Source organism: Anser cygnoides, chromosome 4 (genome assembly GCF_040182565.1).
Source record: "Anser cygnoides isolate HZ-2024a breed goose chromosome 4, Taihu_goose_T2T_genome, whole genome shotgun sequence".
NCBI classification, from domain to species: domain Eukaryota; kingdom Metazoa; phylum Chordata; class Aves; order Anseriformes; family Anatidae; genus Anser; species Anser cygnoides.
In genome coordinates, this window is record NC_089876.1 from 33,058,656 (window position 1) to 33,085,034 (window position 26,379).

At 37.1% G+C, this 26,379-nt stretch overlaps 1 protein-coding gene and 1 pseudogene across 3 annotated transcripts in view; one reads left to right on the top strand and one right to left on the bottom strand.

Annotated features, from left to right (window-relative positions):
- Nucleotides 1-26,379, bottom strand: part of LOC125184060 (protein transport protein Sec24D-like) — a 212,545-nt pseudogene that overhangs the window by 89,131 nt on the left and 97,035 nt on the right.
- Nucleotides 1-26,379, top strand: part of SYNPO2 (synaptopodin 2) — a 92,850-nt gene that overhangs the window by 21,857 nt on the left and 44,614 nt on the right. The window lies entirely within an intron of this gene.

Below are 26,379 nucleotides of genomic sequence, written 5' to 3' on the forward strand. Positions count from 1 at the left end.
TAAAATGTTCACTTCTTTGCTTTTTTGCAATCATATGCAGAAACTAAAAGTGGTTGCGAGATTTTTTTTGTTGTTGTCTACAGTAATGCCTTTTTGGGTTATGGACCAACGGTGCTGACAAATATCTAAATCATGCCAGCAGCAAAAATGCCAAATGGCAAACTAGTCCATTTTTGATAGTACAAATGCAAGATATGGCCAAGATAAGATATGTCTAAAATTAAAATTGCAAGAGACAGCATGGCTGGTTTCAAACCTTGCTGTCTATTTGCAGTAATTACTTCGGACACAAAACAGCCTGACACAGAACAAGAGTTGCAATAGGTATTAATAATCAAAGTGTCTGACCAATTGTGTACTCCCAAAGAACTAAAAATGGAATCCAAATAAAAAAGTCAGAAATAATATTCAAAATTCCTATCTTGACGCATTTGTGACTTTGGCAATATGGATAAGATTGCTGTAAAATTTTGCACCCATGGATTTTGAGGGTTTTGGATATTGGGACTTTGGCATGGGCCCAGGAGTGTTCCAGTAAACTCATTTTAGAAACATGTTTAGCTTTTCTATTAATGTGATCAGTAGAAGTGATTACTGTCAATGGAATTATGCGAAAGAGCTCCAGTGGAAGACCTGGTTCCAAAGATCATTGATTGTAGGAGACAGAAAGAACCGATGAAACGTAGGGATGAGTTAAGGGTCCACACAGAATAGCCCTATTTAGCATTACAGGCCAGGATCTAAGCTTAAAAGTCAGATAACAGTCTTTTTTTTTTTTTTTTAATATGTATGACCTTGGGTTTCACACTACCATTCTTCATCTGCAAATCTGCCTTTCATCACATCCGAAATATTAAGTGGATCAGCTCTGAACACATTTTCCAATCAGAGTCTCATCTAATCTCTCACCTCTCCCTCATCCCTCCCCATATTCTTAACACCTGCAGTGTGCTGCTCCAATTTCTTCCTGAATACAGACATATGAGATTACAACTTCTGTCCATGAACAATCCCCTTCTAAATAATCTTTGTCTAAAAATCCTTCTTCAAACACCTTGCATTGCTTAGGCTTAGCTACCTCTTAAGCTGGGTGTTCCCCTGCTTTATTCTAGTCCCCCCTTGTCTTTTTGGTCCTTTTCCTCTTTCCTTCCACAAATATCAAATATCTGTGATATTAGGGTCGTGGTTTTTTTTCTTTTTTTTTTTTTTAAAAGGAAATTCCCACCATGTGAACAGCTCTATTGTGCTTCCTCACTCTTTAATTCTTATTGGAATATACACATCTTTTTTGACATTTCCCATTCCTTTCTCTTAGGTGTTTTAAGGAAACGAATTACTCAGGCATATTTCAAATAAACTGTTCTGCATAAAGGTAGTGGGAAGCCACGTTACATGATGAAGACAATTCTAAGATTGTGAAGTTTATCAAACATGGAAGAACAATTTAAATATTTTAACTACTTTGCTACACATACTGTGTGCATGAGAAGATATAAATGATAATGACAGTAGATTAAATTTGGTTCACAAACCTTCAAAGATACTCAGTATGACATTCTTTTTCATTTATGCAGCTGAGCAAGTTTACTTCAGCCAGCGGGTGGGGGGTCTAAGAAAACTATTTGGACTGTATAACAAGAACACATCTGTACAGTTGAGATAGCTTTGAAGATATGCCCATTTTTTTTAATAAGCTAAATTCTTTTCTAAAAGAATCTTAATATCATTTCTCCCCCTCACACACACACACACACAAAATAAAACAGCTTTAGAAACAGTCATGTAAGCACTTTTACGTCCCAAAACATAAACTACTTAACCAGTCACGTCACAGAATAATACAGTATACACATAAAAATGGAATGGGATTAGTTTACAGATTATGCATTCAAACAACCATCAGCTAAACTCATCTTTGAAAAGGATTGATATGAAAAACAATTAATGTTGCTAGTTCCAAGCAAAAATTACCTATAGCTCTTTACAAATAGAAATATCCAATTACGGTATGCTTCAGCATTTGACTAAGCTTGGCAGGGAGAAGTAAAAGCAAAAACATACCCTGGCAATCTACAGCACATAGAATACTACAGCATTAACCAATGTAACCGTCTTGTCCTATTTAGGAATTTACTTTTTTTGTTTGTTTAGATTGCTTTGTTTGGGTTTGATAATGTAACTGCAAGCTGATTCAAAATGACAAAAAGCTTCTTTCCCTGCTCAGTATTAGATTGCAGACTCACTGGCTGTCCATAATGATGATTGTAAAAGGTCCATTAGACTCTTAAAAAGAGCAGTCTGTTTGCAGCTACCTTTCAGACAGAATTTGCTAGTACTACTGATTGTGTACACTTGTACACAAAATAGTAAGCTATATAAATTTAAAGTCAGTGTATCAAATTCTCATACAGCATAGATGTTCTAAGCATGCAATTTCAAAGGTCTGTATTATATTCAGTGCTCTGGAAAAAAAAAAAGTTACAATTCCTCCTATGCAACTAAATTTGGAAAATAAGAGTCCACAGATGTGCTCTGGAGTATTTTACGTGCTTGTACTTAGAACATTATGCTACCCAGCACAAGTGAGGCCTATGACATCCCATGACATAAGCCACTGGCTTTCATATGCCCAGAGCATTCGTACTGCACAGTGAAAATAGTTTGGACAAGCTGACCGACACCAGCACTAGCAGCGTCATTCCTAGCAAAGAACAAAACACTCAGGCATGGCTGAGGCTTTCTCAACACAGTGTGCATGATAGCTTCCTTAAAATGGTAAATAAGTGAAAATACTGGGAAGATGTTTGTCAATTTCCTTCTGTTTTCTCTCTGTCCCACATTATGTAAAGGTAAATTTAAATGTTCCACTTTGAACTATTAGAGATTTGGAACCCAATGAATTCTAGATGTGTAACTGTCATTTGGCCTCACCTAGATCCTTTGCTTCCCCTCTGTCCTTTTTCTGACCTCCTTTCTTCATCATCAAATCTTTCATATTAAGAGAGCTAACTGGAAATGTCAGGGTTCCAGTTCTCTGTGAAACTTGAATTTAAATCTCACAGGGATGCAGTGGGGAAAGCATACAGAAATTTCTTTATTAAGACCTGCTGGTAACCATGCTGTTAACTCTCCTGTGGTCACTGTGAGGAAGTCTGCTCCTGGCCTTGCAGAACAACCATCCTCTTTCACAAGCAACCAGACACTGTAGAGCTTGGTAGAAGCATTACACAGAGGGCTGTCATGTGTTATTGCAGTCTTATCTTTGAGCTTTTTTTTCTTGGATGAGCTTATTTTTTCAATCCTACAACAAGTGATACACTTTTTCACCAAAAAACAAGGGTAGCTTTGTCCCAGAACAGTCTAGGATAATGTGTCAGAACCTATTTTCATCTGCTTATTACAGTCCTCAAGAACAATACTTTAGCCCTTCCCACCATCCAGAATGATGCCTACCTTCAATGGATTGTTTGTTTGTACTCAAGATAGCTAGGCAACAAGTGAACAATAATTACCCATGACGCAGCAAAACTACATTGTTTTAAGCTGTACATGTCCAACTTTTTTTTTTTTTAATTTTATTATTATTCTTATTTCAGAAGGCAAAATTGAATGCAAAATCTGGATCAAATTAGTTTTGACTAATCCTTATCTACTCCCCATTAGAATACAGTGAGAGCAATGCACCATGATCTATCAGCTACCTAAAATGAGTTCTTTCCTGGAAGATATTTGTGGTGCTTAATGAGCTGTGGCTCTGCACAGGGGGTCTAGCATGTTGCAATGCCATACACACCATGGAGCCCCATGGTATGAAGGTTGTCATGCCATACAGTTTAGCACAAGGTTGCTTCACATGCCCTTGAATTACAGTCTTGGAACAGGGAGAACTGGGGAGCACAATGGAGGGATACAGGAGCTGGTTGAAACAGATCGATTAGCCTAAGATCAGTGCTATTGCTGCAGTCAGCAGGGCAGCCTCTGCAGGCAGCAGAGGCAGGAGGATGCTGCAGCAAACTTTGGGAGCAGGATGAAGTGGATACAGCAGAGAATAAATCTTGCCAATTTTTTCAAGTATGGCTTAGCTGGAGAACTGTTGGGAATCATTACTGTATAATATATTAGATGTGCTTGTACAAGTTAAATTACTTGTTTTCTTGGACAATGACATGATCTTCTTTCTTTAAAGTACTATAAATTACTCGACAATATAAATTGAGATATTCTGTTGATATGTGGGTTTTCTTTCTTTTCTTTCTGGTTTTGTTTGGTTTGGTTGTTATGCCTGGTTTCTAACAAAGCATAACTTTCAGTCCACATTCATGTCAGCAATGGCCTTATTTGAAACAGCAATTCTTCTCAAGGTGCCTCGCAGGGTGATGACCCTTAATTCCAGGCATCCCAGATTTGATTAAAGCCACATGAAACAAGTTCATCTTTGTAACCCTGCACTGGTATATTGCCTACTCTCCTCAAACACACAAAAAGCCTTTACTAAGACTACACTAACTCATCTTTATGTTGGTCACATTTTCTTAAACATTGTCTCTCTATCAGAATTTAAGCCACAAACCAGGTACAGAACTGAGAAATACACTAGGAGCTAGATCAAAAACAAGATCAAGAACAAAGTATGAATCGCCACATTTATTCCTTTAAGGAAGAGCCCTTTTGTGGAACGTTTATTCTATATATAACTTATATGTGTTCTGTCTAGATATCTTTTAAAGTAGAACAGAAAAATCCTAGCATATATACTGAGAATTTCAGTATCAGAAAGGAGTAAAGATAATCCATTTTGCTCCTTCTTAGTTTGCTTCATACATGAGACATACAGAGGAGAAAGCATGGAGGCTGTGTGAAGCTTTGCCTGACTAGTGACTTGAGTTAGGCAAGAAGGAAACATTCAGTATTTTCTTTATAAAAGCAGAGATCTTCCTCTGTGCTCTCCCACAACATCAATTGTATGTGCTGTCAACAAGAACAATTACTGCAAACACAAACATTCCTCCTGAATGAGGAGCAAAGTAATTTTCCTTTTAAAACCAAGAACAAAACCATCTCTTCCTATAAGCTGAGCTTTCCCACTCTCTTTTTCTTCAGAAGTAAGTGGCCTTTTATCTTTCTTGGGGTTATAAGGAGATGAAATCATATACTTCAAATCAGTGGCTATTCCTGTCCCCCCCCCCCAAAGTAGCTGCCATAGAAGGGAGAGGAGGAAAAAAAAAAAAAAGACCAAAAAATGCAAGAACAAAACTTGAAGCTTTTTGGGGAATTGGACAAGTCATGAAAAAAGAAAAAAAAAAAAGAAGCAGAAGAAAAAGAAGGCAACACACAACTGTCACCACAAGCAACTGTACAATCATTTCAGTGGAATTGTGAGGAACTATTCTGGATTTAGTGCCCATTTTAAGACTAGATCCATGAGTTTGATACAAGGCTGTTCAACAGAAGACAAACTACAACCTAGCCACGTTATCATAGTGATACCTAAACCCACAGAACAGACCACCTTTTGTGGATTCTCTTTCCCTGTGGGTGATCACTACCTTTACCGTTGCAGTTTTCTTTTTTAGAGATCAAAAGAAATCTTGTTTTGGTTCTTGTCTTTCTCTCTCAGGCTTTCACATACACTTTATGAGAAGTTAGTGAATCCTTGATGTTCATAGTTTTTTGATTCCATTTAAATTCCCAATCCCCTCTTCCTTACTTCTAAAGCAGTCGTTCTGATCAAATACAGATAAAGAAACAAAGCATTTCCACAGGTTAAAGTCTCCAGAGATCCCTAACCCACCAAGGAATCATCACTGTTGAATATTCAGTCCTTTCAATAAGAATCCAGAGTAAGTATAAAACAGATCAAATAATGTGCAAGTGATCCTTCAACATGATCATAATACCTAATTTATTATAGTTGGTGTTTCTAGCTCCAAGTTATGAAACATGCTGAATGCCATTTTCTTACTTGAGAGCACCAGATACTGTTCTATGCTTTTCTGACTTTCAAAGTGGATATCCATTGGCGATAACTTTCAATAAAAATCCACTTCCAAACCAGTGTAGACTAATTACAGCACACAGAGTAAAATCTCAGTGTCTAAATATATTAACAACAGGCACAGAAATTATCTTGAACACAAAAAGTCATCAGACACAGAATCCTTTTCTTTAAAGAAGATGATGCCGGCAGAAGACTTAATTGATAAAACACTGACCAAAACAGAGATTTTCTGATTTGTCACCTGTCCATAAGTATATGTGTGTTTCCTCAAGGTTGTGAAGTGCAAATTATCCCCGACTCAATGCAAATTCCTCATACAAGAAGTCCTAAGCATAGTGCTGCCACTACAATTACAATACAGTGTATAAAATCAGTTGATCCTCTAGTAGTTCAAATTCTAGCTGCAAAAATACTTCCTTTCATTGAATTATGAGACAGGAACCCATTATGAGTCCTGGAGAGCAATTCAATCTTACTAATTTTCTGTCAGTGTAAACAGCTGGTAACCTTGTCTGAATGTTGAATTCTAGATTTAAAAAATTGTAAAAACCACTTTAAAAACAGAAAAGTAATTTAATACTGTTTTTAAAATTGTGGTTTCACTTTCTGTGGGAAACAAATGTTCCTGTGGGGATCACCTGAAGGAATGCCAAATATCCATAGTAGACTGCACAGCATATAGTAGCCCCAAACTTTCCACAAATAAGCAAGCAAGGAGAACCTCCACTAAGTTTCAAATGAGCCTGAAATGGCTTTGTTGTTTCTTCAGTTTTCATGGGGAACCAAGTGAAACAGAGCAATTTTAATTGAATTTTGGCAGGATATTTCTTTTAATTCATTCAAATTCAATGTGAATTTCTAAGCATGCAAGTTGTTTACATGGATGTGTACACAGAAGGCAAAACTTAAGTTTTCACTGACATGCTTGTGACTTTCAAATGTGAAGCTATAAAAGCTACATATTAAAGAGTTCATATTTAAAGGAAGGATAATTATAATATCTACCTTCCTCTTCTGAACATGTGCACAAGATAAAACTGCTAGTATTAATGTATCATAATATTTGATTTCTTAAACATTAGCATTAGTCAATTTTATAGTACAAGTATCTTTCGACATGCTATACAGCAGCAATTATAGCATATACATTCAATAATGTATGTGCATTACCTGTAAAAATATAAATAAGTGATCAACAGGACCTGGACAGTTGTGCCATGCACATGTATATGAGAGAATATTTTTCTTAAAAACTATGAGAATTTTTTTTTTTCCAGATCTTTTGGGGCTGACTCTACAACTCATACACACTGATTCCTATCTACCTTCACAGCCAGAAGTGGCATATGACATGCTGTAATAACCCAGCAGAGTGCTCAAGCACATAATTTGTATAAACAGATAAGCGTTAATTAATGCAAAGACTATCTGCTTAGAATTAGATTCATGCTGAAATACTTGGCTGAACCACAGCATATATAACTGTCAGCCAGTACATAATGTGTACATAATTCCTGTGAAACAGTGAAACATAAAATAGAGCCAAAGGAAGCCAAAATTTCTTTATATGGATTCAATTGCCACAAAAGAGAGCATTTTCATATGACCATATGAGACCATACAACTTAATGCTGGTGGTATTTGTTATACCAGTCCAATGAGCACATCTCAGTATCTGAAACAGAAGGCTATTTTTTTTCCCTTTTGCTAGAGAATCACAGCTTGAGTTCTAAATTTAATTTGCTAAATTGATTTCAAGTGTTAAACTTCTGTACATACTAGAGAAGGAACAGGACGGAACAGAAAGCACAAAACAGCCTCTCAGAGGCCACTGGGGAAATGCTGAGTCCCAGAGATGATAATAACACCAAAAATGTAGGTTTCTACAGTTAAAATCTGGAGCCACTCAGGTACAGAAGTGTTTTGTCACCACTGCCATGAGTATTTAGAGGATTCATTCCTACAACTTCTTCATAGGATTTAGAAATGGACTTGTGGAAAAAGAAAACTCAAAGGAAACACAATGGTTATTTCCCACAGACTGTTCATCAGAGCAGTAGCAGGAAGACCGTATCATTGCTCCTTAATGTTCAGAGATGGGTTCATGTACAGAAACCCATGGCACAAAAATAACATATTTCTTACAAGAGTGTGCAGCTTAAAATAACCTCAACATATTTTCTATTCCACTTTCAGTTTATGGCTTCTTTAAAAAACCATAAGTTTACTTTCTACCTTCCTCCTAGGCCCAGTCCTGAAGTCTGAACTGGTCTGCTTAATGTATTAATTCTTTATTTTGCAAGTCTCTCAGAACTTCTTGTTCTGGATTGACATTCACACAAACAGGTCCTAAACACCAGGTCCTGTCAAGTCTCTCTCAGTGTGTAAGAACCTAGGGAAAAATCAATGGCTTAGAAAGGAAGTTCTGAGAAGGCCAGAGGTGAATGAACATGCAAAAATCCAAAATTGTTCTTCTCTGGGAGGCACTTGGGCTTCAGAAAGGAAATTTATAATAGGGGCTGCACTTAGCCCTTTCATTCACCAGTGCATAAGCACTGAAGCAGCTGATTGCATAGGCATTACAGCTGACTACATAGGCATTACTACTTTCTGTGTGGGAAGAATAATCTTTCTTTTGTCCATATAATATAGAATTAAGGCCTGGGTCACCTTAGTTCCTCCTACCCCTTATTCTATGTTGGCTTCTTCCCTATTCTTTGTGTTAACTATAGTGCCACACTACCAGTCCTGGATACTGAAATCCTCTCCAACTCAAATGGGTAAGGTGTAAGCTATAAGCCTCATAAGCATCCTCTGTCTTGTGCAACTCACATGGGCCATCAGTTGCTGAGGAAAATGGTCAATCAGCTCCGTATCTTCAGCTAAGGGGCAGTGACATTGCTGACCTCTCTGGACTGGGAACCTCAAAAAAAGCCCTACTTTTACCATGGGTAGGACAGTAAACAGCCCTTAAATTTTGGGTCTCTCTAAAGCAGAAGAGCTCAGTCCCCACAGATGTTTCAGCGTTAAGTGTGCCAGTGGATTTCTCCAAGTTTCTCTGTGGCATAGTGGCACCTTCTGTGAGCTGCTCAAACCGTGTCACTGAAAGAAATTTTAGGACAATATAGTGACATCTATATTGCTGTTTCCTAGTGTACTTACCTCAGGGAGGAAAGGTGTTTTTTTCTTTTTTAATAATTCTAGCCAAAACAGTCCTGCCAACAACATTTTGTTGCGTGGACTTAGTCCAAGCTAGAACAAATCAACTACCTAGAGACTGCGCTCAGAGACCTGGCAGTCAGCCATTTTCTTTCATCTTCTAGACCACATTAAGATGTGACTGTTTTCTTTTTTGTTTCTAGGAGACATTGGTTAAAATTAACAACAACAAAAGATCATTATCATAATACAATGTTGAATATGCTAACGATATCATGGACATAAAAGATAAACATGGTAAAAGATGAAATATTGCTGTGTGAAGGAATTCCTAGAAGCAGAAGGCTCTAATGAGTAGGCAAAAATGATATAATGATGCTAAAATGGTAACAGTTAATTACCTTAGCCTTACACAGGGAACTGTAGTCCACTGTCAGAGAAAAAAGAGATACCAAGAACTGAGTTGTCTTAAACTTTCAAAGTGTAACACAGATGTAAAACATTAAACATGACTGACTTAATCTTATATATCTATCACTTTCTATAGAGTCCAGCTAAAAGTTTTACATCAGAGAGATCTAGAATCATGCCTTCTGTCCAGCATCCTAGCATATGGCTGTCTTAGCTACCTGTGGATTTACACAAGTGCTACATCTTAGATCCGGGCTGGCACGTTCTGTATGCCAATCATAAGTTTATCTTTTACAGTTGCGATGATAGAAACTCAAAGGTCTAGAGCTCCAGCTGAAGTCTCTGAAGACCCCTGCACACATTAACTGGCAACCACTGCTGAGGATATAAAGCTGGACAATCCTTTCAGAGGAACTTACAGCACTGCTATTTCTAAAGCTGAGTACCAGGACAGCACAGTTACATATGAAAACATGGGCAGCAAGTAATGTTAACTACAATTGTTTAAGCACTGAAAATTATCAGAATGGAAGCTCATACAAAAGTTTGGAAAGAATTGTTTACACATCTCTAATTAGAATGTGAAACTACAGTACACAGGGTGGATTCTGTTCCCATTGTAGCCATTGCATGCTTTTCCCCATATTGCAATCTGTTTGTTTATATCTAATTTATCTGGAGAGAAAAACAAACACAGAAACACACCAGTGAGGTAAGGAGGACTTTTGTATATAATGTCATTAAAGTTTTCCAACATGCTTTACTCCTTCACATGATTTCCTTATTCATCTGCTGTTGAGCTTTAGTGTACCAAGAGGAACCAGGGGCCCTCAACAAACCGAATCCCACTTGTTTGGGAAACAGACAGCAGTTTTATGGGGACCTGCTTTCTCTGGTTCATTTTCCCACTTCACTAAACATTGTCCAAGTACTACTGAGATCCATTCAATACAATTTCCTAGTGAAGGAATATGTCTTACATTGATTTGAAGGACCATTTTCTCTTCTCTTTTCTCTTCTCTTCTCTCATTTTTTTTTCTTTTTCCTTTCCTTTCCTTTTCCTTTCTTTCCTTTTCCTTTCCTCATTTTTTTGAGAATATTATGTAGAGTAAATATTAAGTCCCACTTTCTTGAAACTCAGAATATGAGTAACTTTGATTGGAATTAGAATATATTTTTATAGGCAGCTTTGGAAGAATCAGCATTGAGTCAGGTCCAATTCTAAGCAGATTTGTTGGAAGCATTTGCTTTTCTACAACAATTGTAGTGATTGGAAATGGTATGTGGGTGCCCTCACACTTATATTTTTCTATACTTACTTGAGCAAGAAACTCTCCCTGATAGGTTTAAGCAGCCATAAGCAGTAAAAAAGAGTTAATAAATTTCTTTATCATCAGGGTAAATCACTTATTTGGGACCTGGGAGATTATGGTGTGTTCCCTAATAACAGAATTGCACAGGACAGGTAGCGCTGCTAAAACCATCCACTTTAACTGTAGAATATTAAAATATGTGTTCAATACATAATCTGTTTACAAATCTTTTTGTTTATCACAAAATAAGGCATTTGAGGTTAAAAATAGTCTGAGGAAAAACTTACCCTCAACATTAAATTAAATTATAATCCAATCTGTTCAAAACACCCAATTAGATGCTATAGGTTCACTTATTTCCATTTTTGTGGAAAAAGGAAGAATTACAAAAATGATCGGTTAATCTGCTTTATTTGGAGATCCCAAGGTACAAAAAAGGCCATGAGGCTCATGGGACTGAAGTTACTGTAACTTCATATTTTAGGATAATGTTCTCCAAAGACTTTTTGAACATTTCCTTGCTTGGCTGTTATACAGTAAGTGTGCTGTGAGATTTCAGGCTGACCTTTAGCTTTTGGAAATGCTGAAGTCTGTGTTTGCAGAACAAGCCTGCAAATTTCAGCTAAACAGAAGAAGGAAAAACAGTGGGGACTGTTTTGTTACAGGGTCGAGTCATTTCTTTTTAACAAAAAAATACTGCTGATTCAACAGAAATAACTAGAGACACTTAAAGTGGAAAGTAATGGAAATGTTTATATTGCAAGCAAAATCTGAGTAAAGGGATATTTTCCAATAGATGGCTTACTATAGTTGCCACTTCATAGCCTCTGAAGGCTGCTGAGCTTCCTGCTAGATCTGAATCTACTTGCAACTCCTCTTTCTCAGGCTCTACTAAGAGATGGAAAGGAATCACACCTGCTGTTTGCCCTTCGACGATCTCCTTCTCTGCAGAACACACTGTAGAATGTGTGCCAATGCCCTAATCAATATTCATCTAATAAGCTTCCTCTAAAGAAAAAACAAACAAACAAACAAAAAACTAACAGTCATTTCTCTATGAGTGAGCAAACTCAATCTCTTTTGAGTTCTCACAATTCTACTTAAAACTTACTAAAATTAGAATGCTGTCCTTTTTAATTCATCACAAAACCGATAGCTTAGGCTGAGACAATGCCAGTGGTTTTCAGACCCACTTTTCCCAGTAGGCTGCCTTAAGGGACTTTTATACTGGGAAATATAACTAATGTCTTGTTTGTTCTCATAGCTGGCTTGGGACAGCAGAGTTCCAAAAGAAATAGGAGAGTGATTTGTTTATGTTAAGATATAGCCCTGATCTAGGATGTCATCTCTTTTTTGATTTCTCCCATAACTTCAGTTCACTCAGAATCAGATGCTTCTTTTTTAGAATGATTAATCGTAAAAATGCTTCCTAGTATCTGTGTTCAAGATTTCTCACTTCATCTCATTTGAGTGTGACAGCAGGCAAGAGTGAGGTGCAGAGAGCAAATGTTGCTCCAGAAGAAAGTGGAATAATTTTTCAGATCACAATCTGAAGGACTCACTCTCAGTTCTTCTCAGCACAATATTGTAGAATAGTCAAAATTGGCTTAAACTTTTCATATTTCCTTTGAATGCTAATTAAATAATTTATAATTAAAAACCCTTTTAACTTTGGATGGAAAGGTTTTCGCATACCAGCTTATGTTTGGTGATAGGGAGACTGTTGTCATGACATTGCTTTCCTTATCTTACTCATTCATTTCTGCAAGGCTAGGACATGTGTATTGAATGTAGGGACAAGCTTATATTTGGACACAAAAAAAATGAGCTGCCATTATCCTCATGCCCTCCCACATTTTCCACAGAAATAAAAAACAAAGCTAGCACCCTTTCCTACATCTTTAAAATCCTCTTTTGCAGTGGAAAATCAACCCTAGGAGAAACTCCAGAAAGAGCTATGCTAGGATATTACAGAGTACAAGCAGTTGTTTCGATAGTATTCATTTTTGGTGATCCACGGTGTTTGAGACCAGAATAACTTTCTGAGTTGAACAACAGAGTGGATGGAGAGGAGCTCACAAATCTCAACTGAATCACTTTGCCTAGAATTTGAGTTAAAAGCAAAGCAGACATTTTTTGTGACCCCCACCACCCAAGTTTCTGAATTAAAATAGGTACTAAAATATGACCAAGTAATTGCCGTTTTGTGCATAAGGAGAGACTTGGCAGAAAACAAAGATATTTGGAGAAAGTGTGGTGGCTGGCATGGGTCATCATGCATTTTGAGAATTACAGAAAAAATGAGGAGCAGAAGTATAGAAGAAAGAAGACTAAATGCCGTGAATCTGATGGTGATCATTAACAGGAAATTCTCTTGCTGGAAAGTTCTAATTCCTCTGTTGAATTGTTGCAAATTCTCCCTTATTATTGTATGCTATACTTCTAAATACACAGATTGTTACCTTTTCATATCAGGAGTTTAAGGAAAACCTGGAGTATAGAGATGGATGAAGTATAAATCTCTACACTAGTCGTATTTATTTGTAGGGAAAGAGTTTTCCCTACCATTTCATGGTCCATACGTATCTGTGTATACTTCAGGGGCAGGAACATAACATTCCCAAACTTATTCCACAGAGCTGAAGCTATAGTTTGTTTATACATATGCAAAGACTATCTACATGTATCACTAGTTTTTTAGAAAATGTCATGACATTTTTGTACTAGACAGTCCAAATAGGATGCCAGCGCTGCTGTTCTAACACAAGGCTTCTCAGAGCAAGTCTAGATGCAGATCAAGTGAATAGAAAGCTGTGCTAACCAAACAGTTATTGACCTTGTGTTACCCATGGCAGGAAGCATTTTGTTTTTCTCTTACATTTCCCTGCATAACTGTAGTAAAAACAAGAGACTACCAGAAGTTTTTTTTGGGGTGTGTGCCTGTCTTCCCCTTGATATTTCAGTCCTGATCTGCTCTTTTAGTGTAGAGCCTCCTCAGTAGAGGTGACTCATAATGCTGAAGCATTCTCCAAATGCAAGGCGAACAAGCATTTGCAAGGGATTAGGCTGAGGTCAAAATTCACTCCAGACTATTTAGGTATAAATTTGGGTCAGAAGAGTTTTTAAGTTATAAGAATTTAAGTTAAGTTTTAAGAATTTAAGTTCATTAAATCATTCTGCCACCTAGCTCATATTAGCCATACTTTAAAAGGTAATTACATTGTGTTCTGAGATCAGTTTTGCCAGATGAGCCTAGATGAAAGGTTCTGATACAGACTCTGGGAGCTTTATGATTCTTATCTTTCATAACCAGACCTTGTCACAGTCACCAGTAGGTTTGTTAAAGCAAGTGGAGTAATCTTTGTAAGATGACTACTGGATCCCCACTAGCACAGAACATAGCTTCCTACATTGCCCCAAACAGGATGGGAGAGATCATATTATACACTCTTCTTTGGCTGCTGCCTTCTTTTGTAAAATCAGTGCAGAGCTTAAGGAGTCCAAAGAGTTCCATGCTAAATTACTACAGAGAGGATTGCATTAATCTTCTTTCATGCTATTTTCTCAGACACAGAGGTAAAGTGGTCCTGCTTTGACTATTATTTTCAAAAATTCATGTTAAAGGCACTCTTTCTCTCTAAGAACGTCAAAGATGAAATGCTATGGCTATGTTTAGAGTACAATTCAAGACATGTTTCTCTGTATGGCCTTTTCTGTTACTGTGGCAACTACAGATTTGATAAGGTCCTCTAAACTTGCCTCCAGGCTAGTTTTTCTTCTTTCCTGTAAAGTTATTTAGGTAGATGCTAACATTCATTATAGATGTAAGGGGCTGCTTGCACCTCAAGAGATTACATACTGCACTGATTTCCTGTGAAATCACCCCGTATCTACCCACTATGCTTATGACCTCTTGCAATTTCAGGCTGTCAAACTGCAGTCATCATGAATTACGACTTGTAATCAGAGTAAAAATTCACTTGAAAAATCACTGAAAAACAGCTTCTCGCCGTAAGGATTAAATGGTCTTAGTCCATTCCTGACAGAAGTTTGCTTAAACTCTTCTAAAACCCTCCAGTGAAGGAAATTCCAGGACTCCTAGGTTAACTCTTTCATTGCTCTTAGAAATATTTAAGATGTAAATCTAAATTTTATTTGCTGCAAAGTTGATTTCTTGCTACTTCTTACCCTATAAAGAAGATCAAACAAATGTGCTGCCTTCTTGATAAGTTTTCTGTTGTGAAGAGGTTAAGTCTTCCCACTCAACTCTATAGCTGTTTTTTTTTTTTTTTCCCCCTCCAAAAAGAAAGACTGAGTACACTAAATTCCTTCACAGCTTCCTCATAGGTCATGCTTTCTAACTCTTTTAGCATCCTTGCTGGCCTACTTTGGACCATCTCCAATTTGCCCAAACCCTTCTGAACTTGACAGAGCACTCACCGTGCCAAATAAAGATGAATAATTACCTCCTATGTTCTACAGATTGAGTTGTCCTATTAATGCGGCCCAGTATCATGTTTCCCTGTTTCTTTAAGGAACAACAAAAAAAACAACAACCCCTAAAAACCTCCTGAACCTGCAGTCTTCCCTTATTTAGTTTATAAACACACTAAACGACCCCCAGAACTTCTGCAAAAGAGCCAGCGCCAGCAAGATACTTCTCTTCTTGTTTTTATAAATTCATTTTCTCTTTCCCAAGTAGAGGAGTTTGTTTTAATGTAAAAAGTGAAGTTATAAAGTTTGTTATCTTCCATTTTCCAGATCATTCCAAACATGGCTCTTTATAACACCAGCAGTCACACCCAGTGGGCTATCATCAGCCAATTAGTGTATACTATTTCTTCACTAAACAATTAACAGAAAAAGTGTTAGGAGTGGATTCATGGCATAAGCCTACAATTCTGCTTGAAATAGCCCTCTAGCCTCAAAGTAGAATATTACTTTTTAAAAAACATATAACTTTCTTAAGCATCTAGCCTTACAAAGTCCCGCCAATACAATGATAAATGACTTGAAAGGGTTGTAACAAAAACTCTTCACTGGTTTCTCTGAGCACAGCATTAATAGTTTTCTTATCAAAGATGGAATCCTGTAGCAGTAAAGTGTGGTATGCTTTGTACAACAGATAGAGAAACTCACAGGAAGTCTGTCATTAATGATAACAGCCAATTTTCAATTCCAAGGGGATCGTTTCCTACCTAACAAGCTCTGGTGAAAGTCCTTATGACCCCACACCAAATAACATGTCAGGTGGCACACCAGCACAAAAATTGCTGTATCATAATCGATTCAGTGAGAAAGAATTTAAAAAAAAAAAAGTTCCAATCTCAGCTAGGTCTACAGGTTTGTAAATAAATATCAAACTTCTGGTTCTTATTGTTAGTCTAATGGGACTCTAAAAATCATATTAGGAAATATGAAAATGGTATGGACTGAAAAGTAGCAATACTTTTAATGGACAATATGAAGAATGTTTTAGAATGAGGTTATACCTCTATCATAACTTATTTTAGGATGGCTTTTAATATAGCTGCTGGAATATTTCACATCTAAATATTGCTCTTTGTAAGACTGAGATTTATAGTCAGTATTTTGGAGAAAATGTCTGTATTTTCATGAGGAAAAGTCTCAAGCTTTCCTTTTTTTCATTTTTGTTTTGTTTGATTTGTTTTGGTTTTGATTTTTTTTTACCCCACCTAACTGAACAACTTCTCATACTTCACTTCTGTCAAAAAATATTCAGATAGGGAAAATTGCACCACCCAGAACTGTAGCTGCAGGGAATATAATTTTTGTGTCTTCAGTACTACTTTGAGTTTTAATTTTGGCCTTATCTCCCTTTCTTTCTCGCTGCCATGTTTCTCTTTTGCAACATAAAAAGACAACTAATAAAAACTCATAGGATAATTTTACAATATGTATGCAGGGTAGCAAACAGTACTCTGGTCTGCAAGTAACAGTTGCGCAAAAAAATAAACATAGTTCATCTAATTGTGCCTGTATTGGGCCTATTAAGTAAAACAAAACAAAACAAAACAACAACAACAACAAAAACCAAAAAAACCAAAAACCATCATGGTATCTACACAGGTCTGTAATTTACTTTGTATGTGCCCAACAAGGGCCATTTCTGATAGGGAATGTCTAGGAAATGTGATTGTTAGGATAGAGAAAAATGATCCTATTATCACACTTTCTGTGTAGTGGATTCACTGCCCTCTACTGTCTTAGATGAGAGCAAAGCCACTAGGGAACAATTTAACTTGTCTTGACAAACAGTAATATAAACTGACTGGGAAAACCTGTAATAATAAAACAATAGTCTCATCTGTTTCTTAAAAAAAGAATTAAGCTTTGTACTAGCAGTAAAGCTTTCAATTAAAATTGCATGCAATTAGAGTAAAGGTCTTTGTTATTATCTCATTAAAGTAAAATATTTGAACTACATTATACTGCTTTGTACAAAGGGTACTGTTTGTGTGTTCACCAAAGCAAAAGTAGTACAAAAAATGATTAACAGTCAAGAAGTTGAGACATGTAGGGTCTTGGATCTTCAGTAACATTTAATGTTTAAAACTCCACCCAGATTTCAGACCTTAGAGTAAATGAGAATCTAGTCAGTCATTCATCTGATGGTGTTTACTTAAGAATAAACTGAGATTTAGTCTTTTTTGACTACAAATGTATCTACACAACTAATGAGATGCTGACGTCTGAAACCAATACTTCAGGTGTGTCTATATAGTGCAATGGAAAGTACATATTCTGGACAAGCTCTTCAAAACCCACTAGAATAGTGCAACATATCACCTTACTATAAGGTAATAAAACTTGAGGTTGAATGGCAATAATGAATTTCACCATTCTACTTTTAATAACTAAGCTAGCTTGTTCAGAGAGATACTTGGGCCTTACAGTGCTAATCAGCACGATATATAGATTCAGATTTTAAAAGTGCAAGCAGCTTCTTGAACTGTTTAGTATACAGAGGGATTTTCAGTACAGCACAGACTCTACTAAAAAACTGTATGACTTGTATCTAAATATATTTGATGTATTTAAGATGTAATGACATAATGTAGTGGTACTTAGCTCACTGAGCTCATAAGAAGTAAAACAACAGCAACAGGGGCAGTAACAAGGTGAAAATGACGAGTATATTTTTATCTCAAGATAGCAGCTGGAGATAGTATCATCACACCTATTCCAATAGCATAATTTCACATTGCAAACATGCAAATTCCAATTCAACAGTTCGTTGAGCACTTCCCACTCTGTTCAAATATATACAAAAAATGTCACACTGCCACTTCATATGTTCTGAGGTTCACAGTAACTTGCCAAGAGAAGCTGAAAAGAGGCAGCTAACACAAAACAACCAGTAATCCTCAAGTACTCTACGCTGAGAGCTGGTTTTGTGCATTTAAAAAAAAACCATAGATGTCACTCTAAGCAACTACCATATGCTGTGTTCTGTGAGAGTCCTCACTAATATTGCCAGTCTGCTTAAGCAGCCACATTCAGACTATGTTTTGGAAAATCCTCTTTACTTGCCTATGTTGAACACTGTCCATTCCCTGCTTGGTAGTTACCAGTCTTTCGTCCCTTTCTGTTCTTCCCAAATACTGTTCTTACTGTCTTAATAAAATGCATGGAGCCTTCTGTCAACTTTCCTCTCCGTCTCAGCTGTTCATGTGACTGGTGAATGACAGTTTCAGCTATGCTCATACTCACTATCAGTTATTTCAACTATCTATTTTGACACAAGACCTCCTAAAGGAGTCCTGTCAAGATCAGTTATTGTCCTCCCTTTAGTTACAGCATACATATGGTTTGCATCCACACCACAATACAGAAATTTATATATTGATACTTTTTTTTTTTAAATTATTATCTTCGAGAGTGACCCCACTGTGGCTGAAACTATCAAGACTATGATTGAGGACCATTTTTATCTTGGTGCTCTCAAAGATATAACATGGTTCTCAGAATAATAAAAAAAAAATCTTCCTTCATGCAAGAAAATCATGATGCCCTGTCCAAACATTTAGTATTTACACGGATTAACATGAAAGTCAACTCTTCAGTACAATCTCAGAACAAAATATACTGAGCGTGTATAGTTCTGATGTATGGTTTTTCTTTATAACTACCATATAGTAGTCAGTTACCATACTTTAAAAAAGTTCATAAAGCTAGAGATGGAGGCGGTAGTTAAAGTACAATTTTAATAGTGTCAGCTGTGGTTTTATACATACGCTTTATGACAATCCAGTATAATTTGTATCATATTTCTTTCCATATCACAGGAAAGCAAGAATAATGGGATGAAAGGCAAACAATCTCCCACATTTACCTTGTGTTTATTATATAAGATTTATATATATATATATATAGTTTTAATGACAAACACATAAGATGACAGACAAACACACACTGCCAAAAGGAAGTCATTAAACATCGTTTTGAAGTCAGACAGAGAATCAGTGAAATCTGTGAGAGTGGTATGGAAAAAAATATCCAGGATCCAAACCCAAAAAGACTCTTCTGCTCTTCTTGAAAGAAATGTTCATACTGTCCAATAAATAATCAGAAATCTTTATTTAGTCTGAGACAAAAATTTTGAAAGGGTGAATACTTGAGAATTGAAAGGTGTTGCAGTCTGGTCACAGCGAGACAATCAAGTATAAAGAGCTTGAGTAATACTCGCATAAACCTGGCCTTACAAAAACTGTGCAGTTTTCCTTGATACTGTGGCTAGCCAATTCAACGGGATTGTAAAAAGTTCTGAGCTTCACCTTCCTGGCAACAGGATATACACAACTCCTGCTGGGGACTATATATCGACCTCCCTCCTATTTTTTTTTTTAATAAACATTCATCCTTTTCCATTAAATTGTTCCTACCATTATAATACCTTAAGTATCTTAATATTAAATGAATAAATAAATAAAATAATTTCAGACTTTGCCTGGTCAATTAGTTTTCACAAACTTAGACATACTCTAATAGAAAAATGATTTAACATTTTCTCTGTCTGATTTCTTTAATCTAGTTTGTTTCACCTCTTGTTTTGGACTCTCAGAATTATTATTATGGCAAATACTTTTCTAAAACATATAAACACAAAAGGACTCCAAGATTAGTAATGTGTTTATAAATATTTTGGAAGTTAGTGGCATTTCAAGCAAATCTTTATGCTTAACTAAATTCAGGCTTACATACACAAACAAAATACAGATGTTTTCTGTAACTATGCATTTTGTGTTGCTGATCTAACCTTCAGCTATTTAGAGGAGGCCTGATGATCAAAACATTGTACAATCACGACTTACAGACTGATGGTGTTTGTATACAGCATAATGCCATTGCTCAATTTTATTTGTCTTTTACAGCAGTATTTCAGAAGGAAAATATTGCTTTTTTCAGAGTTCTAAAGAACAGTTCGAGCTTCCCACCTTCCTCATTACATCCTTTAAGTAGTTTTTTCCTTTTATTTTTCAGAATACGTTATTGACATTAGAATATTATGCGCTGAAAACAGAATTATGCTTATTTAGAGACACACACAAGATGAACATTAAAGTTGAAGAAAATTTTGCAAATTTTCTAATGGTATTCAATCAAATGTTGAAGTTAATATCAAATAAGTATTTGCAAAATAAACAGAAAGCCCATTTGAATGAATAAATATGCATCCTGCAAAGCTTATACTCACCATTTTAGATGATCAGTCAATGAGGATGAAAATTTCAGGTCTGAAGTCGTCTCCTTTGTTTTCAGCCCTTTCAACTTTCTCTTCAACATACCCATCCGATGTAGGATAAGAAGCTTGACTGATGAAAGTTTATATACTTCACTGTAAACAAACAAAAAGATAGTTTAGCTCAATTAAGACTTGCCTTTCTCTAGCTCAGAATTTAACCTTGGAGCTTATAGGCCTTTATTGTTTTTTTTTGGATTAGGCATCTATATGATATTAATGCACCCATATTACATTTTACAAATGGTAACACTATGTAATAGATTTATGCTGTTATCAAAGAGTTAGGATCCATGAAATGGAAATTTGCATTTATTTGGTAGTCACCAGTTCTAGTCTTCCTCTGTACAACAGATAAGAAAATGAAAACTAATATGAGCGTAGAAAACGGTATCTTACAATTACTTCATGAAACCTGTGGTGGAAATGACACTGAAAAAGTTAATTGAGAATATATTAAGGCAACCGACTGACCAGATGTACAACATTTTAAAAAGTATCTTCTCAATATCATACAATTGCTATGTTTATTAATAAAAAGGAAAGTATAAAGTCCACTGCCATGGGAATGCATAGTAGACAGTGGTCTGAATTAACCTCTACAGCCTTAAACAGCTACTCGTTTAGGAGACAGTGTAGAGATTTGTTTAGCCCCAGAAGGAGACTGTTCAGGAACTGGGAAGAGGCAGCCTGGGATTCCTGTCTGAGACAGCTGCGAAGTGGATCAAATTAGGAACGTGTCTTTGCTGCAGGGTAAGCCAGCAGTGCTGATGACATTTAGGAAGGAAGAGAGGACTGCCACGGGAATATTTCTTGTGTGCTTTCTCAGTGAGGCAAGGGAAGGTAGAGAGGCACTTCCTAGGAAAGAGGAAGGAGAAAATTTTAGCTCAAAGCAGAAGTAAGTTCTTTGCACAGGTAGGGAAGGATGAGGAGCTGGTTTCTGTTGTGGTGCTCTGGGAATGAATGAAACATTGCAAAAGACCTTTTTTAGAACAACATAGTAAAATTATCACCAAGTTCATTAGGTTTATCATGATTAATCCCTTGCAATTACTCCAGTTACCTGCATTTTTTTTATAGCTCACGTGTGGCTCCTAGATGTTCTGGTCATAAAAAGTAATAGTGTACTGCTCTGGCACATTTGCACTAAAATGAGCACTCCAATTATGTGGATAGCAATTTTTTTGTCGTTGCTGGTAACTCAGCCACTTAGGGGCAGTGTTGCTCTGTTGAAAAGTGCAGAGACCTGTTAAAATTTACCTCTTTCTCTCCAGCTTAATGATCTCTTTCTAATTTATTTCCTTTAAGTGCAGACCCTATATTCACAACATAACAAATGCCTGCAATGCCAGTAGTGTCATCCAGTTGTTCTGTTCCTGCCCAATATTCAAAACCAAGATAGACAGTATGTGAAACAGATTTCACCAATAAATCTAAGAAGGTACCTGTGTGCACAGTAGTTTGTCCAGAGCAGCGGTTCCCCAATATACTCAAACTGCTTCTGGTACTTTTAACAATATGCCAGGACTAGCATGTCAACGTATTCAAAAGAATTTAAAAAATACATTTCAATATTGATAATGATACTTCTGAAGAGCAAGTGTCAAAACAGAGTGTTTTGTTTCTCCTGCTGTTCCTGGTTCAATACATTGGATGGATAAGAAATTTCCCTAGTGCAGACTATTTGGAAATTGATGCCTATGCTTCTGCTTTGCCACCAACTAATTTGGCTTGTGTTGCCTTCTGCGTGACACAAGACTGCTTACTATCTTTTCTTATGTTACTGAAATGCAGACAACAATTCCTTTTTTTTTTTTTTTTTCACCCCTAGTTCAAATAGTCTGGCTCTACATAATTTTATTCACCTGAAGTCAAACAGGTTATATCACAGCTAGCTAGACAATGTAAAAACAGAAATATAAAACCAAGGTAAGTTAAGACCAGAATCAGTTCAGTTCTGACTCCATTTAGAATTCATTTTAGGAGCCATGTCAGACTGCAGCAGAAATGGATGAGCGTCCTTAATTTAGCACTACTACCTCATCTACTCCTCACTCAGGCAAAACCATATTGGCCCTAACTGCTGTGCTAACATTTCCAACAGCTGCTAAAACCAGTGTTACCTGGGCTGCCTCCGAAAGCTTGGCCAGACCTGAGAGTCTCCCTTGCTTCACTGACATAGTATTCCCTGGAAGCCAAATGGTCCTCTTAAAACAGTGGCAGAAATGACATTGAGAAAGTTAATTGAGAACGGTTTTATCCAATTCTGTTCAGACCTTTTTCCTATCTATTCATACAAAATTAGATACTAAGAGTAACACAGAGTTGTGTTTGCTGAATGATTCTACATCAGGAAAAAATAGGCTTCAGAATAAGGCTCCCTAGCAAGCCATGCTGAAAGCCAGGATTTTAGACACTGCTTCTTTCTTCTGCTGTTGACTGTGACAGCTACTCTTAGGCCACCACACTAGTCTGCTTTTTTTTTTTTTTTTTTTTTTCCTGCAGCATTCAATCAGCTTAAGTGCACTTTGTGCTCTGGATAACAACAACAACAAAAACATAGCTGGAAGTACTGAATCTGTAATATCAAATTTTACCTAGTTTCGCATGTGGGACACGGTGATAACTTGCAGGGTTTTCCCAGTGCTGTCACCTGTTTGCACAGTAAGCTGTCTTTTGGCACCAGACCGTGCTTGGAACCATTCCTTCTCTCTTGCATCATCACTTGTAATAAAGAGCTTTCTTAACCATTTTTAATGGCTAAAACAATATTTTCAAGAACTTGTGATAAATTAGAATAACATTAAAAACAAATACCGGGTCTTCAGTTCTGATTTCTGTTCCCTCTCCCCACAAAAGATATCCAAGGCAGAGTATCTTTTTTTTCTTTGTTTGTTTTTTTCCAGTTTTACACAGAAGAATCAGGTCCTTTTTCTCTCCCAATAAGTAACAAGTTTTCTCCTATATTATATAAAAAAGTAATGATCTCCTCAGCACAGCCTTATATAGCTCTTTGAGTAGAATCTCTCTCTAAAAATAGAAATCTCTTTGACATTGAAGTGCCAGGCAACATGGAAACTGTTGCATTTCAAACTGAAGTTTTGGAAAGTGCGCTCTGCAGTTCTTCTACAAGTGTCCCACAAATGTGCAAAATGCATGACCTGTCATGAACTTTGAGTAAAAGAGATTTTGTTTGCAGTCAGTGCTGTTGCAGCAATAGCTTTTTAGAAACAGGCAATAAAAAAAGAATGCAGCACTGGCAAAAGGTGCTGGATTTACAGCTCTGCAAAATAACACCCTTTCTTTCCCCCTCCCCCTGCCTTCGTACACAACTGCCAGCCTTTCCCAGACTGCCTGACTGGGCAAGATTACCCTGAGTTAAGCCCAACATTTGCACTGAGGACAGAAGGGCAGACGAAAACAAGCAAACAGAAATCTCACATGTCAGTGTAGCAGTTTTTCCAGTTCTCAGGCAGACATTCCTCTTGGGAATACACAGAAAGGAAAAGGCAGAGGGAACACAAATCCTCCTGGTCCAGCTTTTGAAGATGCTGACAACTTTCTCTCAACTAAAGTCAAAGAAAGAAAAAGCCATCAACTCCGTCAGCATGCCTGAACTGGAGACTGTAAGGATAGGCCTGATTCTGCAGCACTCTAAGTCCAGGAGCACTAAACAGAGCTCAGCACCTCTGTCAAACTCGCTCGGACACGACTGTGCTAGGATCTTTCAGTCTTTAGTTCCACTGCAAGTCTCATGCTCTACTTACAAGATACCTCATTTTTTACTCTGGTTGGCCCCACACTGGAATTCTGGTATATAGCCTTACACTGTATTTTACTTGAGAGCTGAAAGGCAGCTGATGAATACTGATCTCCATGTCAATTTTATGAAACATGCACAAGCTGACAAATGGGTTCAAGGTCTGCCTATGCAAGAAAGTATCAAGGGGGTGCCAAAGTAAATCTTTGCAATAGACATACTTATTCCTACTTTCTTATAATTGTTTTGGGTTAAAGCCATATTAGAACAAGCCACTGAAAAAGAAGGATGAATTTTATTTGAGGGTTTGCATCAATTCAACTATGACTGTTTTAAAGCTTACTCAAATTAAACTAAGAGAAATTTTGAAAAAATTTGAAATTCAGATAAGGAAATCTTCATGCCAGATTATGGACTTTAATTGTTTAATTGAAAGCGCAGGGCTAAATAACTAGTGGCAAAGTCCACAGAGGGAATAATCCTGTCTCCTAGTTCCCTGGAGGATCTGGAAACAACACTTGAGAATCTTCACCCACTATTTTCCCCCTCATTAGGGTCTCGAGCACAAGCACAGGAACTGTGCCTCCTCTGTTGTAAGAACAAACCCAGAATGAGACCACTGACCTCCTCTGGTAGGCATGCATTTGCATGGTGTACAGCCACCCCCTGAGCCACTACTAATGCTTTCCTGACCAGCTTTATTTGAGCCAGCAGGGAGAGGTGAGGCTGTTGAACATCTGAATTCCCCAACGAGTCACCAAAAAGGGGTTGTCCAGGACAACAGGCAGAAGACACTGGGAGGCATCTATGTGAAAGTATTTTGTGAACGTACTGACATTCACAAAACATTAACCTGGTTTTGCAGAGCTTCCCTTCCTAAATAATACCATGGCTAGGCCTGTTGCTGCTCTCAGTTTTGAAAGGTTGTTTCAAAACATCACCCATGAAGTGCGAGGGACACTAAGTAACTTAGAAGACTGGTAACTAAGTTTGCATGCTTTTTATTTGTTTGTTTTGTGATATATTTTGATATATTAGTGAGTTCTGGGAAATCCATCTGAGACTTCACTGCGTGGCTGCAGCCATTAGCCAATACCACTTCATTTCCATGAACTGTCTAAGATATGAACAACCAAAGAAACAGAGAAATGTCAATGAAATTTGCGTAAACCAGTGAAATAAGAAATTCTGAAATTTGTTCAGTAGAGAACTTTTCAGGAAGTAGAGAAGCTCAAGTCTAGTTGAGGTATTTTGAAAAGTGAAAGAAATATAAATAGTTCAAGAGAGTAAAATGGTGGAGTTTAATGTGAAATCCTGGTAAATAAAGCTAACAGCTTGCACAAAGGACCATTTTCTTCAGTCTAACTCAATGTTTTATTTAGCTGAACAGCACAGCTAAAGATGACTTCAAGTAATGGCAGCTGGAACTCAGTCCCTGTATTGAGCTCTCAGCTGACTTTGAGCCACTGTTTGATTCACACTTCTGTGACTTGAAGCTTTGTGCTTTCCTTTTAAGAGCAGGCACTGGCCTCTTTATTTGTGCATAATACAATAACTGTTTAAAGTATATTATCTGGATGCTGCATTTCCCAGCTGCTCCTGCTATTAGGTTTCTTTGAACATTCTGATTCATTTGTACTTAGGAAGTCCCCAAAGCCACCATACCCTGCAATTTGAGATCTGGCCCAATTGTACCAAACATTGTACAAACAGAAAGCTCTCTTAATAAACACTACTTTCTCCACTGGAAGTGAGGCAAAGGTTCTGGTTACCTCTTTACAGTCCTTCTGGTGCTGACTGAATTGCTGCCTAGGCAGTGAGGCAAGTAGCAAGAAATACATCATTGGGCACACATTTCAGTATAACCTTGACATCATTGACAGTGATAGCTACAGCCCTCACTGAAACAGAAACCTGCAAGACGGCATTTGTTTCTTCTTGCTGCCTTTGCTATTCCTTTTGGGCAGATGATCAT